At 42.8% G+C, this 11,546-nt stretch overlaps 1 protein-coding gene across 3 annotated transcripts in view; it reads right to left on the reverse strand.

The window, feature by feature from the left end:
- Window positions 1-11,546, reverse strand: part of adgrb2 (adhesion G protein-coupled receptor B2) — a 230,078-nt gene that overhangs the window by 199,404 nt on the left and 19,128 nt on the right. The gene's annotated exons all lie outside the window — the stretch shown is intronic.

The raw sequence follows: 11,546 nt of genomic DNA on the forward strand, positions 1-11,546 counted from the left end.
CCACCAACATGTGCCCAGTAAGCACATCCCACGTGCGCACGAACGCAGACACATGCATGCACATAAAAGTATACAAATTCCATTACCACGCTAATGCTTCTCTCCCCCCCCAGCTGGGACATTAATAGCTATTTAAACGCCCAGGAAATGTACCTGTTCTGAGAGATGCGAATACACATACAAGCATAAAAAAACATACACGTATACTAATCTGGTCTCCAAGTCCCCTGAAGTCAATTAAAATCTCTCACAGCTGCGGTCTACCCGCAGGATTAGCTGCAACATAGAGACACACACACACACTCACAAACACACACACACACACACATCCTGATTATGAAACTCTCTCAGTAGTGGCAGGTATATTGCAGGTTAAGCATGAGATTGTGAAATGCAGATATACCTGCAAAAGTCAATGAGCCGGTCACCTAAGACCGTAAAGTCGGAGCTACTGCTAAAGCTGCCGCTCCGAGAGAAAGTAAATCTGAACGAGTTCATATTTTCACTTACAATCCACCCACACCACCAGTCATCATGAAGTGAGAGGAGTCTGTAGTTTTAATCCACGCATTTACTGGGCAGTTGGAAGACTCGGGCCTCGTTTACACCACAAGTGAATTTATTATTTCAAGTGAAAACTGAAAAAGTTCTGTTGTGTTTTGGAAGTCCGTTTACACATGAATGAGGCTTGGAGCCACTGAAAATGCAACTTTTTGAAATTACTCCTCAGGGTGGAACTTTTCAAAAACTCTCCCAGTCTGTCTCCGTAGAAATGGAGGAAAATGAAAACTTTTGTGAAACTCTGATTCTGCGAAACACGACCGTAGTAGCTTTTCATTTCAAACAGTTCACTGTTTCTGGATGCTGCCATGTGGAAGCAAAACTTTTCTCAAAAAAAAAACCAAAAAAAAAACCGCACTTTTACTTGAGACGCTGTCATGTAAACGGGGCCTCCGTTTCAAGTACATTCTAGAATCTGCATGTTTAAAAAATGCAAGTGAATGTTCGGAAAAGGTCCAAACCCCAAGCATGCCGAGGGAAAACATGCAAGCTACACAACAAAACGCTTCGGCCTGGAACTGAGCATGCATCTCCTTGTTTTGAGGTGACATTTGGAACCTCTGCACCACTGTTCTGCCCAACCTCTATCATGATGCCACGGGTTCAATAGATGGGAAATATTTCAAATCTCGTGTCTCTAAAAATGCAGTTCTGAAGGAAGTGTGACACTTTCATCTTATTTTCCTTTCAAAGAGCTCCATGGAGCTCTTCAGATGGAGTGAGGAGTTCGACGTCATGTCGGCAGCATATATATCACTTTCACAGACAAATAGAAGAACTTTATTCATCCCGAGGAGACACCGAGCAGTCAGATGCGGATAGAGAACACCACATAAACCAGGCAGACACTGCTATCTGCCACAGTTAAATGTGAGTAAACAAACAGCATATGAGTCAATTCAAATGAGGCCCGGGGCAGTGGAAGACGAGCCATATACATTGTGCTGTCGTAGGGTTTTCTGTGGCGTCAAGCCGCCGTTCCACTCATGCTCCCCATTCACGGGGCCGACAGTCCTCCAGCACACAGAGGCAATGAGTCTCCGCCACAGAAACACCACAGCAGATTTATTATGTGCATTTCACTGTGTGCTTTTTGCATGTAGACATTTACGCGCAGACGCGACGCATTCAGCCGCACGCGGCAATAAACGGCTGCACGGAGTGAAAAGGCGGCTTGGCAAAGCTTCCATGTCGTGGCTAAAAGGAGTGAGGGAACTGCCCCGCCAGCCATTCATCATCCACTGAGCTCTGTCCTCACCCAGACTAATGGAGGATGGATGGATGAAAAGACAGGCATGCTGCGATTCATATGACTCCAAAGAAATCCCGGCCTATTGTGAGTTCCCTCAGCTGAAGGATGTGGAGGATCAGGGATGTATAGCCGCAGACATGGCAAGGGATAATATTCCTGCGCGGCGCAGACGGAGCAACAGAAGCTGCAAATCTGTGCCACTGCAGTGGCTCAGGTTTTCACCTCTCATTAAAATGTTTTTTGACTGAAATCCTTGAAGTGAAAGAGGACAGTGACTGGCCGCTTTACCGAGTCCACTGTCATAATCAATTACTGCCGCAGAGGAGTATTCACCACACAGATGGAGGGAGTTATAAATATGCAATTGTGATTTTACATAGAGAGGAGGTGGTGTGCTGTGTCGTGTGTGTGTTTTTTTTTTTGTTTTATTTTTGTTTACTTGTTTTGCTACAGGCTTAGACAGTCCTGTGAATTTCACTTAATGTAAGCAAGCAGAGACCAAATAATTCAATGTGCTATGCAAATTGACAATAAATGACTTAATTTTACACATGAGTGAGGTCTGGTCAGAAAGAGACACGCAGAAGATGAGAAGAAAGAAACTATTCACACAATTACAATTTTCAAAATGGCAGTCTGCTGTGGAAACAAATGGACCACAAAAAGGTTCGTGGAGAGTAAAGAAAAAAAAAAGGAATGTGATAAAAGAAAGGATGGGATGTTGAATAAATGAAACGGAGGGAAGTGATGAATAGGATGTGACAGGGCTGATTTGTAAATGCAGAGTCAGGGATAAATGGAAAAAAATTAGCTAAGCTATTCACAGGATCTGAGTCAGAGTAAAACACATAGCATGCACAAAAGAGTGTGTGCCTGCACACACACACACACACACACACACACACACTCAGGCCCAAACTCAACCTCCCTGCCTTCACAAGTCGTCTTGGATGCCAGCTGAGATGAAACTCGAAACAGAGACGATACTGCAAACAATTAAGTGACCATCACCTCTCTGATAGTAACTTACCAGCCTTAAATAAAGATTTCATGTCACTTGTATTGACCCTAAGTCGCTAATTATGATGAATAATCTATCATTGATCTAAAGCCAGTGGAGTATTTTGCTCTCAGTAGCTGGTTACAACACGACTAACATAATGTGATATAAATCAATAAGTCATTACAGCACAGCAGATAATCACAGGTGAAAACTGCATAAAAGTGAGTTTCACACATGAACACATACACTCCCCCCCAACCCTGATCTACAATCCCTTATTTAATCAGCCGTGCATCGGTAAATCCTCGGCAGGTTAACAAACATGTGCCGTGGCTTCATCCTCAGCGCTTAGTATTCCTGTAGAGGAATTAATCTCCATGTGCTCTCACGGCAGCGTTGTGGTTAACACTTCTACCTCACAGAAAGAACAGCCCCCTTTTTCAAATCAGGTCCAAAAAACATGCATTCAGGCTAACTGGTTCGTCTACTGTGAGTGTGTATGTCTGTGTGTTTGTCCTGTGGCGAACAGCTGAGATCGCCTGTTATTACCTAACGCTGGGTGAAGCCGGAAGGATGGATGGAAGAATTAAGCTCTGTTCAGCTAAAAGCCAATGTGGGTGATCAATATATAGTTCTCCCATTCTTCTTTGAAAAATACAGACTCCCAGTGTCTCCTTCAACTAGCTGTTACCTGTGGGCATAAAGGCAAGAGCACACAGCGAGGCAAACGGCAATCAATGTCTGATTTTGCTATTAAATGCAGGATGTGGGATTCACCGAGCTGAGTGGGAGGGAAGGCGCGAGTGAAGCTTTGCAGGTAGACATGCATGCATATTCTTCTCTCCCTAAAAATAAAATGATGCATCCATGACCTGTCAAAAAGTGAGCGCAGTGCAAGCCATTAAAACATAAGCCTATGCAGAGAAAGATTAAATGCGTGTTTCCCCAGGAGCTACATTTTACCATATAGATTGAGCTGCTATTGTAATGTCTGTATTTTGGTGGTGTTAAGCGACAAAGAGGAATGCACACATAGATTATTCAGCACTAAAACTTGTGGTGCATGTTTCCCTCCATAGCTCCCAGCAGTATGCTCACACAGTGGCTCTTCTCAGCGAGATGAAACCAAAACAGCATTGGTGGCATCCAGTGATGTCCTGCTGGGACGTGCAGCTTTACATAGATACACTGAAACATATGGATAGATCAGAAATGTTACTTTTTTTCCCTTTATTCCACTGCCTTTTAACTAGTTTTTTTTTTAAAAAAATAAAACAGTTTACAATAAACAGTCAGATGATTGATCCACCAGATGTTGAAATCGCTGAGTGTGGGAGAGATGGATATGGTGCAATGATAGTTTGAAAAGATGTGAGCAGAATGGAGAGTGGTTTGTGTGTGTGTGTGTTTTATGTTAATTCTCTTTCAGGTGAATAGAAAGCCACACAGACTACCAAATCTCATTATGCTGGGCTGTCATACACTCTTTCTGTCTCCTCTCTTCCAGATGGGTTGGTTTCATCCTCTTTTTTTCCCCCATCCCTGTTTTTATATCTCTCCATCCTCTTTCACTCTTTCTCCCCCCACCCCCCCTCCATATCCAATTTCTGGCTTTAAATAACTTGTTTCTGCATGGATGGACTGAAATCATATCCAGGCTGACACATCGCAGATTTGTCTTCCGGAATTAATTTCCACGACAGAACATAGACCGCTTTAATGAGTTTTTATTGCATATTGATCACACATTGATACCACCGGTGAAGCATTTGGTTTACATTATGCAGCAACTGGTCCTTTATGACAGCCGCTTTCTGCGCGCGGAGGTTTTTTTTTTCCGTTGGATATTGCGGCACGCTAACCGAAGTCAGACATTCATTTGACTAAATTGAATTGCACAAGATATGCTCTGGCATGTTAGCCTATAATGGGTACAGGCAGCTGAGGCTCAGTCTTCAGGATAAAGCTACAAGCAGGGGTTTCAAAGTAGCTGCTACTGGTGCTCGGGGAATTACAATTAGTCTTCGCCACCAGTAATTTTCCCACCATTCAGTTTTGCTTGTGCACTGCAAGGCTCCAAAGAGTTCATCATCTGCAGCTTCGGTGACCTTGTTAGAATGATTGCAGCTGGAGAATTTGTTGATAGACAGAAACAAGTCAGAGAATGCGCTGGAGGGCGAACGCTTGAAGCAACTTTAAAGATTTATATGAGTGAGTGTAGTCTTGTGTTCACATCAACAACAGTCATGGCCTATAGGTGTACTTCTAGTTACTTATGGTTATTTCATGAAAAATGCAATAGTGTCACGCAATGCCAATCAACCTTAGAAGAACTTATAGTTCAGCAGATAACTGCATCCATCAGGATTATCTTTCATCAAAATTAGGACAATTGTTCATTTGGTGCTCCTGCTTGGAACAGATTTGCCCAAAACTTTGAGCATACCTCAGCTAACAATTTCCAAAAGGAAGTGTACACAGTTTAAATGTCTGCAGTCCAATCCACAGTGAGATAATTCCTGTGGTGAAATATATTTTATTTGGTTAAAAATGTCACCTTTTTCATCATTTCAGTTTTTACAAGATACGTTTTAATGCCGATTACAGTGCTTGCACCACAGTTATTAAGCTTTCTTTTTCTCCTCTAATCTGATTAAGCTGCCACACATCCTTTGTTCCTCGCAGGTAACTTGCAAATACTTCACCCACGGGCGCCTTGAACTACAGCTTGCTCCCCTGGAGCAGATGACGTCTGAGTGCAGACGCAATTGTGTTGATTGTGTTTATCCATTTGCAAGCATAGACAAGTGTCTTCCACACGAGAAAGCTTATGGGCAACGAACGACATGGGTAATCATTTCTCCACCTAATACCAGTATCGTGGAACAAATCTCATTCATCCAATTAGGAAACGTCAAAATTCTGGACAAAGAGTGTGAATATGGGAAAAGTGATGGACAGATTTAAAGAGCACTACAAGATGATGGCAGGCTCCACTCTCAGGACTTAGAACACTTTGCCTCTTCAGGCAATGAGGACCCTCCAGGAAGAAAAAGGATTAGTTAAAGGAGGGAGTTGAAGGTCCATCCCTCACTTTAGAGGCTAATGAAACACGTTCTCATCCCTCCATCCTCTTACTTTGTTTATTCAGACGGGGCAAGCTGCTCCGTGACATCGACTGACAAGCTGCCTGAAAGCTCCTCAATCACTTGTGTTATCCTGCATAGTAACTAGAAAGCTGTCAACTACTTCCCAATTAACATATTGCTGTCTGTCGTTGCACTGGGGGAAAAGGGGGACTTTGTAATTATGTAACAAAAGCACATTTTTAAAGGGAACGCTACCGATTTTACCAGTAATACAACCAAAAGACCAAGAATTTGCAGTTTTTTGATCCATGTACTCTGTGCTAAAACTCCAATAATTACCACTAATCTTTAAAACTTCAAAGACAGACTTGTTCACAGATACAAATAAAGAGGTTGAAAATACAGAGGACAGACTGCAGCAGGTTTTCACAGCTCCAAGCTCCTTTCACTCTGCTGCCTCGTGTTCTCTCCTTGCTAAGCGGGACCGATCTTACTGTACATTAGTTATGTACGTTTAACTGAGAACTGCGAGCAATTCATTAGTTAACAATTAGCAATAAACAGGGACGGAAATGAGATGGAACGCACCCCGGTGGAGTACAAATTCAGTGGGAACCACTTGGTTAGGAAACTTTCTCATCCCGCAATAAGAAAGCATTGATACTCCTCGACGAGGAACAAGGCTCAAACATGCAGTCATGAATTATTCATTAGGTTTTTTTTTCCCCCAGACTGCTGATCGTGACCTTCAATCGAGTCACACATTAAAAAATGTGGCAACTTGCGTGATGATGACAGTGAGATGAAAGGAGCCGTTGATTGGAAAAACAGTCTGCCTTATTCTTTGTCCCTTTTGAGAAGAAATCACAGTAAAGAAGATTTGATTGCACCTCAGGACCGAACTGCATTTTTATCGCTCTGTGTATTTATGTAAAGTCATGCTAAAATTGTGAATTAGACGACATGAAATAGGACATGATTTTGCAACGATGAGTTGGAAAAAGACAGATTGATGCAGATCAAAGTGCAAAGCACAATATTCTAAACACAGTGAGCACAGTAACACCCTGGCATGCCTCAGGTGTCATAAACAACCTCATTTATTTCAATGTTTCATCACACTGGTAGTTATTGAAAGTTCAGCGTCTAGAAAACGCTGCGTCAGTGAGTGATCTTCTCTCTCACCATTGCTGCCTTACCCGTTGAACCCAAAATACATTCATTTACATAATGTCAGCCTAAACGGTCCATACAGTTCAGCGATAAGCCCGCCCTCATTACGGAGCTATTACACATATTACAGTACATGTCAAACAGGAGACTCTATGCGAGTATCTGGGTTCAAGCATGTGTGTCATGAGTCTGACAGCGCAGGAATTGCGGCGAGAATCCCCTGCCGTTTAGCCCCCATCTGATGAACAAAGGTAATTGGATCATAAAGAAAGAAGTAGAAGAAGAAGAGGAAGAAAGAAAAAAAAACCCTCCCTCAAAGCCTGGCCTTGAAACGCTGCTGAAATATTGTTTGAGTATAAAGCATAATGGCTCTAAATGGGCAGACAGTGATATGTTCTGCATGGTAAATATCCATCTCTTCATAACCATATTCTCATTCCATTCACATGTGAATGGTCAGTGCAATTCCATAGGGCAATGAAGATGGAGGGTGCAGCTGCAGCAGCACAATAACACTGGAACAATCTATCAATGCGAGCTGCAGGAGACTTTTTCTGTGTCTGTGGAGAGAAATATTGAGCATCTGAGGCGGAGAAGCCTCTCACAAGAAAATACATCGAGAGAATACCAAAAATCACCCACGTTCGAGAAAAGCTGGGGTCTTTTTTTTATATATTGAAGCCGATGCTCCTTTATCCCGAAATTGGCCTTTTATGTTGCTCCAAGGATCAATTGAGACAGTAGAAAATGAAACAGGTATAAATAGAAGTGACTTGGACATACCATCAGAGGGCAATGTGGCAATCCTGTCTTTCCTCTTAATTCCTGCCCCACCGACACTAAAGCCAGAGCTATTATCACCTATTTTGGCACTGAGGCGGTATTATTGGCGCAATGATATTAAGTCGTCTCATTTTAAGGGAGGCGGGAGCGAGTGACAGCTCTGAAACAAGCATTTGACACTAAAACCGTGGATAATGCTAATTCCTCCCCGTGCTGGTGGAAACATTAATCTTTAATAATGACACAAAGGCCTTCTGTTTAGGGGAGGGCTTACTTCCTGTCCTCTCAAAACCTCTGACAGCCTCACTCACTCAACAGATTGCTATTTTTAATTCGCTGTGAATGCGGGCAAGGAAATCTGTTCGTTTTCGACCGAACCGAGAGAGAACAGCCAATGTGACACATGTGCTGGACTGACTCATTATCAGTGTGTGGCGATGCTGGTGACTTTGTGATTATCCACCGAAGGCGTACTTCTTCTTCACGCCATGGAAAGCAAAACAAGTATATACATAAACAAAAAAAGATGAAGAAGAAGAAAAAAAAACAAAAAAAAAACAAAGTTGGATTTAAAAAAGCCAAAAGAAAACAAAGTAGCAGAGTGATGGAGGTCACGGGTGGCGAGCATCCACACACATAATTAAACGCAAAATCACAAAATGGGTTTGTGGTGTGCACTTGTGTCTCTGCCTGTGTCTGTGTGTGAACATTTGGCTAAAGATATTTCTCACAGTGCAATTTACCGGTCCAGCGAGACATTTCCATTTCAACTGAGGGGTTTTGTTATTCACAGACTCGCGTGTGTGTGTGTGTGTGCATGTGTGCAAATGCACAGCGGCGAGTGAACAAGAGATTTAAAGAGAGAGCTTCAAACTGCAGTGAAATGAGTCAGAAGGGGGGATTAGCGAGGGGTTATAAGCCTGTTGTAGGAGTTAGGGCCTTTTTAGCTGAAGATCAGACAGAAGGCAGCACTACAGTCAAATCAGACGCTGTGTTCTTCCCACACTCTGCTCTTTACTTCTCCTTATCGTCGCTGCTGAATAATGACTGCCGCCGCATATACTTGATTATAGTGCCTTACTCTCCGTACGGACGACTGTTGAGCAGTGACCCTGGATGCAAAAAAAGAAACAGAGCAAGAAGCAAGAAGACGTGACAACGGCGTCAAAATTAAAGTTATCATTTCCACACCAGATAGCAGCGAAACCCCGTGGACTATGCCTATATGTTGGATGTACGCATGAGCGACACTCAGGCACAATCATTAACCGCTGTAGAAACGTGTGCCTGTCGTGTAATTGACAGGGTAAATGACAGTGTTATCAGTGTTTGTGCATGTGTGAACCCCCAAAGGAATATCTACGCGGAGAACATAATGAAACTGTCTCTCTCTCTTTCTTTGAATCGCACACGAAAGACGCAGCTGGCTGATTTTGTCACACAGACATGTGTGCACATGTATGTATGAGAGTTTTTATTGCCAAATGGAAAAAGCACACACGACTTCTGACACACTGTGACACAAAGTGCACCATCGCCCTCTCTGGCCAAAAACTCTGCATGGCTTCAGGTCAAGAACCGGATGACTTCAGCACCCGCTGTGGGATTGGTCCTTTTCCTCCAATTAGGCTTAGATATTTTAGACATCTGCCAAAAGGAGCAGCAGCCCAGCTCATATTTCACACTGTAAAAGAGCTCGCCTGGTTGCCAAGTTGATTTGCTTGCAGAGTGTCTGGGTTTATGTTTGGCTATAAAGAATTAGAGTCAGCGAACAGAGTCACTGCTGGTCATCTGGACTGGTTGAGACACAATGACAAATCTCTGTTTGGATTTGAACCTTTGGGCTGTTTTATTCCCAGAGACCATTCTCTCAATGTGGCGATGCAAAAGAGCCTTGAATGGCTGCTACTTGAATTTCGAGGTTGACAAGGCTTCCAGACATTCGCCCGTCACCCTGAAAAGTTGAAGCTTTGGAGGTGGGGGGGAGGGGTTGTGTGTGTGTGTGTGTGTGTGTGTGTGTGTGTGTGTGTGTATGTGTGTGTGTGTGTGTGTGTGGGGGGGGGGGGGGGGGGGGGGTTATCGTCACGGCTGTGCAAACCGACGGCACACAACGGTGCGTTTCTCCACAAATACTCATGCAGATGATGGAGAGCTCAGGAGGGAGAGAAGGACGGCGATGACAGATTGTTCCACTTTAATAGCAAACACACACAAACAGCCACCCTGATGCAGAGAAGCCCTGAGAGAGACACACACACAAACACACACACACAAACACACGTTTAAGGACTGTATGGTGATTTGGCTGCAAGCCAGTAGAATAGATTATGGCAATAATTCATAACTTGCTAGCCTGGGTTGAACCTGGATTTTACTGTCCAGAATGAAAAGTGACCAATAAAATATACAGCAAAATGATTAAGGTAAAAAAATCGATTAAATTACGCTGGGTCACAGATACAATGTTGCACTGATATAGGAGGGGGAAAAAAAATCTGAAAATGAGATGAGAAACGTTGAGACTTGAGAAATTTTGTTTTTTGAAAGTCAGAGTGCAAGGTAAAAAAAAAAAGACTCAGAGGAAGATAACTATTAAAAAAAGGAAAAAAAAAAAACTGCCAAAAAGCATCTTGAAAATCACTCCCATGCCGTCTTTCTCTGCCTCCACACAGACTGTGTCCTCTAACTGCAGGCCAAGTGCTGGGTTAGTGCTTTTTTAAATAAGCTCAGGAAGAGATTGTGATTCCCCCAGTTTCTTTCATTAGGCAGATTAATCCCACCATTAGCCAATAATGCAGAGGCTTTTCATTGCCTCAAAGGGAACGCGCTTATTTATATATGCATATTCAAAAAAATATATATATAGAAAACGGAAAACATGAATATGTAAAGCTCTGAGACATGTCTCTCAACACATAGCCAACTAAATGTGGAGCAGTAAACAGTGGCGAGCTTTGATTATCTGGAACCTTTGTTTTGTTTTTGTTTTTACAGTCTTCAATAAAGAGGATTACAGTCCCGCTGAATACTGTTTAAGTCTAAAGGTTTAGAGTTTGGTGTTAAATAATTCAGAGGAGGGAAATAATTCTCGCTGATAGGGCTAGCGGAACAACGATCAAGACTAAGATCCGTACGTCCCATTTTCTCTTTTTTTTCACAAGCAATAAACAGACACTGCACTGTCGTCAGCGATAAACAACCGTATAGATTTCACACATGGTCGTCCATTATTGCCCAGGCGTTATTGCTATATGGTGCTTGATAGATACAGGCCTTTCAGAGTTTCTGGCCAAATGCATAAAGGCTACGCATCTCATTCAGTTGGCATTTTCAGCTTTCAGGGCGCCCATTACCTTGATGAATTGGATCTTCAGGACACGAATATGCAGGGAAGAACCTTAAAAATAAGGCGGCATTTACTGACAAAAGACAAAAAGGAACCCATCACAGCAGTTTTTGATAATAACCATAACTGACATCTATGATTCATTATGTACTGAAGGAAAGAGCAACAATCTATTCCTGCGTTAAAAGGCTACAAATCCATTTCGTGCGGCGTCATTTATAAAGCAGGGTGTCTATCAAAGGCACGAGCAAGCGAGGGGATCTGCTAGTTAGCCAATCAGACAGCAGCCTTGATTGGATATGTGCTTCAGTCATGCCATTAGTTCTACTACAGGACTCT

This window comes from Salarias fasciatus, chromosome 22 (genome assembly GCF_902148845.1).
Source record: "Salarias fasciatus chromosome 22, fSalaFa1.1, whole genome shotgun sequence".
Classification (NCBI taxonomy): domain Eukaryota; kingdom Metazoa; phylum Chordata; class Actinopteri; order Blenniiformes; family Blenniidae; genus Salarias; species Salarias fasciatus.